Source organism: Ahaetulla prasina, chromosome 2, assembly GCF_028640845.1.
Source record: "Ahaetulla prasina isolate Xishuangbanna chromosome 2, ASM2864084v1, whole genome shotgun sequence".
NCBI lineage: Eukaryota > Metazoa > Chordata > Lepidosauria > Squamata > Colubridae > Ahaetulla > Ahaetulla prasina.
Window position 1 is genome coordinate 216,389,704 of NC_080540.1, and position 10,502 is coordinate 216,400,205.

Here is a 10,502-nt window from a genome sequence, read left to right on the forward strand (position 1 = left end):
TTGGACCCCCGAAGTTTTGATGTAAATACTGGCTGAAATATTTCTCTCTATGATATAAAAATGTTTATGAAAAATGTTATATAGTTAGATCCTGACCTACTTCAGCTAGCATTTTTGATGCACGTAAACAGGAAGGTATGATAATGCTTTAACTTTTTCAGAGACATTATATTAATACAGTCCTGCTTTACCAACATGGAAATTATCAGTAAGTAATAAATTCAAATATATAAAAGTAGATTATTCAAGACTGAAGTCATCAGAATTCAATTGCGATATGACTAATAAATGCAAATGGGACTTGTACTGCTTTGGTGTTATCTGTGATTTACTTTCTTTTCTCCTGCAATTGCTAACATTTTACCATATCACTCGAGAAGCTTTGGTAATGCTGAATTTCATTTAAGTGAATTAAATTTATAGAGGACCAGGGTTGGGAATTTTAGGACGAGTCATTTTCACAATTTGTAGGATGCAATTATACAACTGACTATATTTTCAGGTCATGTTACCAGAACCCGAAAATTATCCTAAGCCATTTAGTACAATAGGCATTTGTTTTTGTGTCAAGTTTTATTTAATGTTTAACTTTTCTTGGTAGGTTCTGTGAAAGAGATCTTCTTGCCCTCTACTTGTTAATTGCAGTCCAAGTGCAATCTCTACAGGGAAATTATTATTTCACCATTCCCAACGGAGGTGGCTCCTTTTAGGGTAGATTGGTGCAAATGCTAGTCACACCTATCAACATGATTCATCAGCAAGCTCCCCTTTTTTATATCCTTACCAGTGGTGGGTTGCTTCTGGTTTGCCCTGGTTCAGGCGAACTAGTAGTGGCGGTGGCGGGAGGCTCCACCCACCCACCCAGATGTCATCAGAAATGCTCTGCACATGTGCAGAAGCTACACACGCTTGCAAAGCGTGCTATCAATAGTGAACCGGTAGCGCCTGGATTTGAAACCCATTACTGACCCTTACCCTAAATAGCAAACATTGGGGATGTTTTGAGTTAGGCCCAGTCCTTTTGCCTGTCAATTCTTCAAGGTAGGCCTGATCAAGAAACAAGCATGACAAAGATTCCAGGAATGTGCTTTACCATAATTAGGAAGAATACCAGAAAAAAAATATTCTCTGTCCCATCTTATTATAAAAAAAATCAAGGCAAGGTTACTTTGAGTTTTCTTCTCATACTTCCCTCTCTCTCACAATTCAAATATGTTCTGGAATCTCTTATGTTCCCCATTAATGTCCATACCTTCCCCAAGGTCAACACTACCATCTTTTAGTGCTTGATGTATCCTGATTTTCTTTGCTATTTAAAAGATGCTTTTCCTGATTTACCTTGATGAAGGTATCTTTTCTTTTATGTACACTGAGAGCATATGCACCAAGACAAATTCCTTGTGTGTCCAATCACACTTGGCCAATAAAAATTCTATTCTATTCTATTCTATTCTGATTTTTGTCCTACCATTAATTATTTTGCTATTTTATCTGTACTTTACCTGTTGTTCATCCTGTGTTGCAGCTTGGTCTGGACCAGTGGTGGGTTTCAAATTGTTTTACTACCTTTCTGTGGGTGTGGCTTAGTGGGCATGGCATGGCTTGGTGGGTGTGGCTTGGTAGGTATGGCAGGGGAAGGATACTATAAAATCTCCATTCCCTTCCCAATCCAGGGGAGAGATACTGCAAAATCCCCATTTCCTCCCAATCAGCTGGGACTCGGGAGGCAGAGAATAGATGGGGGCAGGGACAGTCAGAATTTTTACTATCAGTTCTCCGAACTACTCAAAATTTCTGCTACCAGTTTTCCAGAACTGGTCAGAATCTGCTGAAACCCACCTCTGGTCTGGACTAGTAAAACCCACCATTCTCCCAATGGAATGTACCTCCTCCAGATTGTATACCTGTGGTTTCTGGTCATTTAAAAAAGAAATAGGGGAATATGGAAAATATTATTGCCTAAATATGCCATTTGTCCCTGGAAGTGTTTTATTTAGAAGCAGATATCATACAATCCTTTTTAATCAAATACACAGTAATGCATGCATATATGCACCAGAGATATTTGTCCATTGATGCACTTATATTAAGATAGTTTAGCTTTCTAATGGCAGGGCCTTATTTTATAATTAGGCATGATTGAGAGTTATGAAGTTTCATTCCTTCATATGTAAAAAAAAAAAAGGCTCATATCCTAGAAGACTAGATACTTGTATGGCCTTTTCATCCTTAGCACATGTTCTCCTTATATATTAAAGTATAAGCAATGCATATCAATTTTTGTAGTGACATCATTCTCGGGATTTAGAACCTCATAAGAAAATGGTCGTCTCACCTTCATTATGAAGCAACAACCCTAACCCTAATAACCCTTAGTGGAAGCAGTGGGTTCCACTTAACCTTCACTACCGGTTCAGAACTGTGAGCGCACGCATGTGCTTGCTTTGTTTGTGCGTGGTGCTTCTGCACATACGCAGAGCATCCATGATGACGTCCAGGCGGGTGAGCGGAGCCTCCCATCACCGCCACTACTGGTTCGCTCGAACCGGGGCAAACCGGTAGAAACCCACCGCTGCCCTAAGAGTATAAATGCATGTCATGTAGACTGTGCTTACTTCCTTATTCAATTTGTGTGGCCAACCATCTCACAAGTGACCCTGGGAGGTGAACAATCTTAAAATAAATGCCAGTCACAAAAAATTAAAACGCAGCAGGTGAGGAAGCTACTACAAGTGACTGTAGCAAGTCAGGGGGATAGGACTCTGCACACACTTGGGACCCCAGATCTGGCCACAAACCCAAGTTTTTATAGCTTTATGAATTAGGCCTGAATGTGTCCAGGCGCTCCATGGCTTGGGACCTGGGTACTTACGGGACCGCCTTCTGTTACCTCATGCCTCCCACCGACCCGTACGCTCGCACAGAGAGGGCCTTCTCAGGGTGCCGTCCGCCAGACAATGTCGGCTGGCGGCCCCCAGAGGAAGATCCTTCTATGTGGGGGCCCCCACTCTTTGGAATGAACTCCCCCCTGGTTTACGTCAAATACCTGACCTTCGGACTTTTCGCCGCGAACTGAAAACATATCTGTTTGTTCGTGCGGGGCTTTCTTAAATTGTTTAGTTTTAAATTCTAAATTTTTCTTTGGTTTTAATTGGGGTTTTTAGATTCTTAATTATTTTAATTTCGGCCACACTGTATAATAAGTTTTTTAATTTTATTTTAACTGTATATTGTTTCTTTTTACTTGGCTGTACACCGCCCTGAGTCCTTCGGGAGAAGGGCGGTTTATAAATCTAATAAAATAAAATAAATAAATAAATAAATCCTAATCTAGTCTAAAGGGAGGATGTCCCATAAAACGAATGTTATGGCAAAAGAGGCACACTTAAATATTCACCAGCCAATAGGATCTGGAGCACGTCCATCTTGCAAGACCAGATTGGATAGGTAAAAACAGTTGGAGAAATAGATATAATGTATATCAAACACAAGCAATAAATACAATACATAAATACAAATTTTCACATCAAAATGGGTTGAGTACAAATTCGATGAGTTTCAAAACATTTGAGTACCAAGGTACTACTGTGCAATAAATACTATATACATATGTATATTTGATCAATCAAACAGAATAGAACTGGCGGGGACCTTGGAGATCCTCTAGTCCAACTCTCTGCTCAAGTATTTTAAACAAATGACTGTTAAGTCTTTTCTTTAAAAAAGTCTAGCGATGAAGTACCCACAACTTCTGAGAGCAAGCTGTTCCCTGGTTAATTGTTCTCAGTATTAGGAAATTTCTCCTTAATGCCAGGTTGCTTCTCTCTTTGATTAGTTTCCATCCATTGTTTGTCTTGCCTTCCGGTTCTTTGGAAAATAAGTTGACCCACCCCCCTTTCATTGTGGCTGCCTCTGAAATACTGGAATACTGCATGTCACCTCTAGTTATTCTTTTCTCTAGACTGGCCATATCCAATTCCTGCAACTTTTCTTCATATGTTTTTGTTTCCAGACCTTTAATCATCTTAGTCGCTCTTCTCTGCACTTTTTCCAAAGTCTCAATGTCTTTTTTGTAATCTTTTTTAATAATCTTTACACACACACACACACACACACACACACACACACACACACACACACACACACACACATTTTACCTTGGGCTCTTTACTCCCAAGATTTAGCGTCCATTGACTCACTGCAGTCAGTAAAACGATTATTTTGATCCTCTCTAATTGTTTTAATAAGTCCTTTGGCTATACTCTCCACTATATTTGTATCCCAAACACTGTGGAAAGCCTGATTTTACTTTAGCTACATGTTTCAATGATTCAAACCAAAGTTTGAGGCATTTGTTAACTCAGCTTTCCCAGCTATGCAACCTTGTTTGGGGTTGCAACCATGCTAGTTGGGGATGATGGGAGTTGTAACTTTGTTGTTGTTGTTGTTAGTTGCGAAGTCGTGTCCGACCCATCGTGACCCCATGGACAACGTTCCTCCAGGCCTTCCTGTCCTCTACCATCCTCTGGAGTCCATTTAACCTCACGCCTACTGCTTCAGTGACTCCATTCAGCCACCTCAGTCTTTGTCCACCCCTTCTTCTTTTGCCCTCAATCTTTCCCAGCATTAGGCTCTTCTCCAGTGAGTAACTTTCGGAAGGTTGAATTGTGGTCCAAGATTGCTCAGAGCCAGCTGTGGACTTTTGTCACATTTTTTAAAGGATAAAAATATTTTTTATTGATTTATGCATCAATTTGTAGGCCAACACTTCCAAAAAGTTTAGCTAGTTTACATCCGAAACAATAAAAAAAAACACAATATTTTTTTTAAAGGTTCAAAGATTTTATACAAACCTGTAAACAATATCTGTTCAGCTGAAAGGCATTTTATTTTAACTTGCATCGGCTAATAGAAAAACTCTTGTTTGTAAGCATCAAAGCAATTAGTTAGTGTGGAAATAATCAACTGATAAATTCCCTTATGTGTACCAGCGTCTCGGTTGCAGGAAACTTACATTTCTTTCAGGAAGCTAAAGAATAAGATCACCCAGCCAATAATTGCATACCGATACATGGAACTTAGAAATCAATTTCTTACTTGAGTGAAAATCTACTGTGAAATGTTTTTTCCCCTTCATCTACTGATGAGCGTGGAGTACTGATCATCAATCAAAGCTATTTAAGCCTGCATTTTAATATTCAGCATGTGAATATATTATTGACTTTAATGGGTTTGTTCTTTGGGGATTGGCGAGTATATCAAATATAAACAAGCATATGCCCACATTGTGTCCAATGAAACCTACTTCTGAGCTAAGGGAGTGATATGCAATGTATACCCTGCATTTCTGCCCAAGCTTACGCACTTCTGTTTGGAAGATAAGACACTTGAGTTTAACTTACTTTGAAGTAAAATGACATACACACAGACACCCAAAAAAAGCAGAACCATTTTAAATGCACAGCCAGATGGCCACTTCAAAGTGCAATCTACCTTACCTTTGAGGCAGGGAAAAGAAAGCTGTTTAATGGCCATGCCCTTTTCTGTCTTAGCAGTGAGGCTAGTGGGTGGTAATACATTACAATGTTTATGCAGGAACAGTTAAGGAAAGAGAATGGTGGATATTCCTGTTTCATTTCCCTTCCAACCAAGTCACCAATTGGTCTCGATAAAATGGTCGGAAGGCAGATTCTATGAACGGTGGGATTATCCACATGTCAACTTGACTGAGTTCTTCCTTTTTAGCACTTGTTTTAAATAGTATTAAATCTCCATCCAAACAGTAACCTGATGACAGGGCACAAGGATCTTCAACCTGGTTGTTGTTGTTGTTGTTAGTTGCAAAGTCATGTCTGACCCATCGCGACCGCATAGACAACGTTCCTCCAGGCCTTCTTGTCTTCTACCATCCTCTGGAGTCCATTTAACCTCACTGCTTCAGTGACTCTATCCAGCCACCTTGTTCTCTGTCGTCCCCTTCTTCTTTTGCCCTCAATCTTTCCCAGAATCAGGCTTTTCTCCAGTGAGTCCTCCCTTCTCATTAGGTGGCCAAAGTATTTGAGTTTCATCTTCAGGATCTGACCTTCTAAAGAGCAGTCAGGGTTGATCTCCTCTAGGACTGACTGGTTTGATCGCCTTGCAGTCCAAGGGAGTCGCAGGAGTCTTCTCCAGCACCAGAGTTCAAAGGCCTCAATTATTTGGCGCTCAGCCTTTCTTATGGTCCAGCTTTCATACCCATACATTGCAGTCAGTCTGGTAGCTGTACTATATTGGACTTCCAGTTGGGTTTTCAAAAGAGAAATATAACCATGTCCAGGAAGATTTCCACTGTCATCAAAGTAATGACAGCATGTACATCAGCCAGCCTTAGAATTGATAATGAAGCTATTGAAATGGTGGATACTTCCTGCCTTTTAGGATCAATCATCAACAGTCAAGAAACAGTCAAGAAATATGCTTAGACTAGCACTTGGGTGAACAGCCATGAAGGTCTTGGAAAAAAATATTTAGCTTATATGGAGGCAATATCATGAGGGCATGTCACATGAATAAAGTTACTGGTGTTTGTTTGTGCTGTGTTTAAGGGGACTTGAGGTTGAATCCTATGATTTTTATCTGCCTAAAGCAAAATAATAAGTATCATCCATCTATTTATGCTCCCAAATAAGGTGCACAGCACCCCAAACCAGGCAAGCTGTTTTGGCCTATGAAGAAAATAAATTTCTCTCTTGCCTGGAGAATAAAAACAATACAGGTAGCCCTTGACTTACAAGCATTTGTTTACTTATTAAGTGACTGTTCAAAGTTAAAATGGCACTGAAAAAAGTGACTTATGACCTTCTTTCACGCTTACAGCCATTGAAACATTCCCATGGTCATGTGATCAAAATCTCGACGCTTGGCAACCAACGTGTATTTATGATGCTTGCTACATCCCGGGGTCATGTGATCACGTTTTGTGACCTTCTGAAAGCAAAGGCAATGGAAAAGCCAGATTCACTTAACAACCAAGTTAATAATTCAACACCTGCAGTAATTCACTTAACAAGTGGGACCTGAAAGATGGTAAAATGGGGAAACTCACTTAATTGTCTTGCTTATTGGGCTTAATTGTGGTCATAAGTCAAGAACTACCTGTAATAAACAACTGACAATTTGCTGAATTTTGATCACATCCTAACCCTGCTGCCTGAGTCGGCCATCTCACACTCCCTTCTACTAGACTCAGCCTGGAGCATATATCCAAGGATTGCAATCTTCATCTATTCATGTATTAATGTCCCATAGCAGGTAGTATACTGGAAGTTTAATCTCAGGTTAAAGAAAGTCTACAGAAAATCTGTTTATGCTGTTCCAGGCAGCCTCAGTGAACAAGGATTATTGCCCGAAGTGTCTCTTTGATCTCAGTAGATCAGGGAATGGTATTTTGCCAATCGAAAGTTTTATTGTCACAAGCTTCTGGCTTCACAATAATCCTCATATTATTTTGACAGCAAGTTTCACAAAAACAGAGCAGGCCATGTATTCGATACAACATTGTTGAGGGGATAGTTCCTTGCAAGTGAAATAGCAAACAATATTTGTTCAGATTTGGAAATCTGGCATAGGTTACATCATTACAGGCAGAGGTGGGTTTCAGCAGGTTCTGACCAGTTCTGGAGAACTGGTAGCAGAAATTATGAATAGTTCGGAGAACCGATAATAAAAATTCTGACTGGCCCAGACCCCATCTATTCTCTGCCTCCCAAGTCCCAGCTGATCGGGAGGAAATGGGGATTTTGCAGTAACCTTCCCCTGGATTGAGGAGGGAATGGAGATTTTGCAGTATCCTTCCCTTGCCAGGCCCACCAAGCCACACCCACCAAGCCATGCCACGCCCACCAAGCCATGTCACAGAACCAGTAGTAAACATTTTTGAAACCCACCACTGATTAGAGGACTAGATATGGCTGCCTTTACCAAGTAACCAAAAGCTCAGAACATGTTTTAGATTGACTAGTATTCAAAATGGAGGGTGAAAGGATCGGGTTAGAGAAATAAACAAATTGAGAAAAGGACAGCTCTCCACTATACGTAATTCTATTTATAAAATGGGATTTTTTTCTCTGACAAAGCAGGCAGCATAATATTGTTAAGTATTAAAGCAATATTGCATAAGTCAACGACGGATGCACTTTGTGTTCGGATTTTCAAACTTACTTTTAGGCAATTTATTGGGGATAATTTCAACTACAATAACTAAGTAGGATGGAAACAGCTGTTCCCATCATTTACAAAAATAGTACAGTCTGTGTTTAAAGAAAACAACAGAGATAACTCCAATCGAATGTTTAGCATCTCTATATGGATATGACATTTTCAGAATTTATGTCCTCCTCCTAAGGAGTTATTCATAGTCTGCCTTTTTGGCTAGGTGTTAACATCAGCATAGAACTGATCTCCTTTTTGTAAAGCTAATTTATTGTTTTAATGTGGTGGGTGTTGTTGGAGGGGGAGATGGCAAATAGATAGATGATAGATAGATAATAGACAAACAGAAGTAGATAGATAGATAGATAGATAGATAGATAGATAGATAGATAGATAGATAGATAGATAGATAGATAGATAGATACTGTAGACAGACAGACAGACAGACAGACATAAATAGAAACCAGGAAAGAGAAAGAGAGACCTGAACAAGAACATGAGATAATGAAATTATTCATTATTATTACTATTATTGGTTAATCTTCAATTTGATTCACAATCTAGGACTGGCAAAAACTTAACAGTTCAAGTCCAAATCAAAGACCTAAGAGCTGTTAAATTAACATCTGAGTATATAGGCAGTTCCAAGTAAGGAGGGTTTTTTTACAAAGTTAGAACATTCAGGTCTAAAAACTTCAGGATTTCCAGTACCTAGGCAGCCTTTGGGTGCTGCTCCAAGGGCTCCTATATGTGCTGCCCCACCCATTCATATATACATACATGCCAGTGTGGTTTATGGAGAGTTTATTGGTATCCCCCAGCAGTTCTCTTCACCTGGCTTTAGAACCCTTCCAGATGAAGCCAGCCACAAGCAAACCCAGATTAATCTCCCAGGCAATGGCCAATCAATCCATCAGTCCATAAAACAAATAGCAAGCTGTTCAGACAAGTAAGTCAGTGGTGGGTCTCAAATTTTTTTACTAGCAGTTCTGTGGGTGTGGCTTGGTGGGCATGGAATGGCTTGGTGGGTGTGGCAGAGGAAGGATACTGTAGAATCTCCATTCCCATCCCACTCCAGAGGAAGGTTACTGCAAAATCCCCATTCCCTCCCAATCAGCTGGGACTTGGGAGGCAGGGAATAGATGGGGGTGGGGCGAGTCAGACTTTTTACTACCAGTTCTCTGAACTACTCAAAATTTCCACTACCGGTTCTCCAGAACTGGTCAGAACCTGCTGAAACCCACCTCTGAAGTAAGTCCAATAAACGAACATAAAACCCCCAGGCAAAAACTGAAAGTCCATCCACATTAGCTCTCTGGTTATAGAAGTTCAGAGTTTCAAAAGTCAAGCAGGAAACAGGAACAAACACATGCCTACGACTCACATGCTTTGTTCCCAGTAACGCCTCTCTCTGCCTGCCGTGTTAAATAGCTTCCCAATGCAGCCTATCAAGAGGGGCAGGGCCTTCTCCTGAGCAATCTGACAAACCTCCATTTCTCTGCCCTGATGTGCTCTGAGATCCACAATGGAAGGCAGCTCCTCACCCTTTGGCTGGGGAAAGCCTGCAAGCTATCCCCAGCCAAAGCCTATAATTTTCCTTCTGTTGGCCATTTAGGGTCAGTAATCCGTTCCTGATGTGCCAGGAATGAGCTCATTCTCCCTTGAGCCAGCCTCCAAGGAAGAATCGGAGGAGTCGTCCTAGGGAGACATCACACTATCACAATTGGTACATGACGTAGATTTCTTCCTCCACAATGGTTCAACTTCAACTTGTAAATCACAATATTTCGCTATTTTTTTTAAAGCCATTTCTCTTCAGTTCATGCATCACCTGGTATTTCAATCTCAATGAGCCAGACTTTTTTAATAGTGATACCTGGCGTGTTTTGGGCCAGGTGTCTGTCTGTTTGGATCCAAAAGTTCCATAGGATCTTGAGCTGTTCATTTTCAAGAACTCTGTCAACCTGCTGTTTCCAGTGATAATAATGACGACGATGATGATGATGATATTAGCATATAGTGTTACATTAACCAGGAGACTACAATGCTATTGCAAAGTAGTAGCTTGGCTGCCAGTTTAGCAGCTCTGTCATGTACACACTTGCACATTTCCCATGAAGTGCCATAAGAGGGCAAGCTAGCGTTGCACCAGAGAGAGAAAATGAGTGGCTCTTCCTGCAGTGTCATCCTAGGTCCCCTCCCTTACTCAGAGCCACCTTGCAAACAGGTGGCGCAACCAGGAAGGTTCAGAGCCAGCGGGAATTTGACTGCCTGCACAGAGCACCAACTTCCCACAGGAGTGGTCCACATTT